General features: G+C 36.8%; 1 protein-coding gene across 1 annotated transcript in view; it reads left to right on the top strand.

The window, feature by feature from the left end:
- LOC115281879 (keratin-associated protein 5-5-like) overlaps positions 1-2657 on the top strand; it is a 14817-nt gene that overhangs the window by 5315 nt on the left and 6845 nt on the right. The gene's annotated exons all lie outside the window — the stretch shown is intronic.

Here is a 2657-nt window from a genome sequence, read left to right as displayed (position 1 = left end):
GTTTATTTTGGGAGTGTTTGCTGAATAATTGGATTTAATGAAATGTTTAGAGGTGCAGTAGGCATGACTTTGAGTAGATAATGAAAGAAAATGCAAAATGCTTATTGATTTATGATGTGGTTTCATCTTAGCTTGGGCAAAGCATGCAGTATTTAATACATAGTAGCAGAATATTTACTATTGAAGCTTGAAAAGATGTGAGTTCTTTGTGTACAACCTTTCATTTATGCATGTGAGAGAGTTATCATTTTTTAAAAATATTTTTACATTGTAGTACTTGTTTTGCTTGTTGGTGGTGTTTGCTTATTTAATACATTCTGTCAAGGACAGAAATTACATGCTGGTTTTTTTTTCTTTCCCCCCCTAGGGAATGTGTCTTGGGTTTTTCCCTTATTATTTTCCATACTTTTTTTTTTCCTCTTCTTTTCATGGTGGTGGGGGTGGTTATGTTTAAATGAAGTTGCTTTTACAGCACCAAAGACTTAATCATCCATTTCCTATATAAAAAGTAGCTACTTTTTTGCATGGACCTCAAGTACACTGTAGTATAGAGGTGGAATTTAAGGAAAGGTATTAAACAGGCTGTGTTTTAGCTTATGGGCAAGTAATAAATTGTATCATGTATCTTGAATGTATCATAGATAAGCTGTTATATTACAATTGCCACTTCAGATAGCTGTGAAATTAGGTGATTAACTAGTTGGTACCTAACCTTCTAATTTCTGTATAAGTCTAATTACATGAAATAGAAGTGGGGGTTTTGATTTTTGACTTTGCTTTTCTGTTTGGAGTATCATTGTAACTACTGTATTGTAAATGATAGAAAATAATTGCATATGTTAAAAAAATAAATTGTGTAATAAATAAATAAATAAATAAATAAAATAAAGCTGGAAAAAATAAATAAATTTTTCCAGAGGCAAAAAAAAAATAAAAATAAACAACTGAGTTCCCCTATGACCCAGCAATAGCACTGCTAGGGATTTACCCAAGGGACACAGAAGTGCTGATGCATAGGGCACATGTACCGCAATGTTCATAGCCAACAACAATAGCCAAATCATGGAAACAGCCTAAATGTCCATCAACTGTGGAATGGATCAAGAAGATGTGGTTTGTATATACAGTGGAATACTACATGACAATGAGAAAGAGTGAAATCTGGCCATTTGTAGCAATGTGGATGGAACTCAAGGTTATTATGCTAAGTGAAATAAGTCAAGCAGAGAAGGACAGATACCATATGTTTTCACTCATATGTGGAAAGGAGAAACTTAACAGAGGACCATAGGGGAGGAGAAGGGGGAAAAATATTAAGGAGAGGGAGGGAGGCAAACCATAAGAGACTCTTAAATACTGAGAACAAACTGAGGATTGAGGGAGGGTGGGGGAGAGGGGGAAATGGATGATAGGCATGGAGGAGGGTACTTCTTGGGATGAACACTGGGTATTATATGGAAACCAGCTTGTTAATAAACTATTTAAAAAAAACAGTGATTGCCTCTATGGGAGTTCAGGCTTTAGTAAGGGACAAGTGGGTATTTTCTACCATAATGGAAATGCTCCTCTGACAGATGTGGGGATTACATGGACCTGCTTCTGTGCATCAAAACTCATCCCTTTGGTGACTACCCCTAGGATTTGTTCTTTCAATGTGTGTAAACTCCTCCTACATTGTAAAATGAGTTCTAAAATGTAAACAAGAAAAAGTGACTAAATTATTTATTTATGAGTAAATCTATGTTTTTGCCAATCTATCTTCTTGGCTCATTTGCCTCACACACAGTTCTTTAGGTAAATTACACTACTGTGAACTCCTTTATGTTTCTTTCAACACTATATTGCAGTTAACTGTATGTGTGTGCATAGTGGGAATTCAAAGTAGCATGTAGATTTTTGGTGTGGAAATCGCCAACAGTATAAAGAATGTCAATAACTGGCAAGGTGTGTATTTGGATTATACACTCAACAAGCCGGCTTCAAAAACAAGCAGGAACCACATAGAGGCACCTGCTCAAAGCCTGGAGGAACACGACAAAGGAGTAGGCTCTAGGTGTCATCTTGGGGCCTTCGGCATCAACATCATCAGGGGTATCTGTCAGAAATGCCAAACCTCAGGCCTCCCTGGGATTTGTCCCAGCCATATTTTATAAGCTTTTGAGATGAATTGCTCCATGTTCAAGTTGGACTATTCCTATATTGGGAAAAGTATAAAGAGCAACTATGTAACTTGAGTACACTCATATCCATTCACATTTCAAATGGATCCGAACAAACGTGCAGATTGGATTTCCCAGCGATGGAGATAAGTTCTGAGGGGAGGCACATTCTGATTATTCAACATTTTCTTCTTCCATTGAAGAATATTCTTAATGAATAAAGAGATAAGAATTTTGAAAGACTATGTTTCCCAGATCTAGAGATCTTCCAGAGAAATGTAATATAAAAATAAGGGACAGCAACAATAAGGCTCAATGAACTACCATGATGGCAGTGATGGGAACTATAGAGGTAATAGTCTGCTGTGGTTTTGGGGTAGAGAACATGATCCAAAGTTAGAGACAGCGAAGAAAACCCACTCCAGTGGCAGAGGCCAGAACATCACATGCTCATATGCAGCTGCTCCCTTCCTCATTGCTCAAAAATGACCCATAAAA

Source organism: Suricata suricatta, chromosome 17 (genome assembly GCF_006229205.1).
Source record: "Suricata suricatta isolate VVHF042 chromosome 17, meerkat_22Aug2017_6uvM2_HiC, whole genome shotgun sequence".
Taxonomy (NCBI): domain Eukaryota; kingdom Metazoa; phylum Chordata; class Mammalia; order Carnivora; family Herpestidae; genus Suricata; species Suricata suricatta.
Note: the sequence above shows the minus strand (reverse complement) of the source record. Positions and strands in the feature narration are given on the sequence as shown.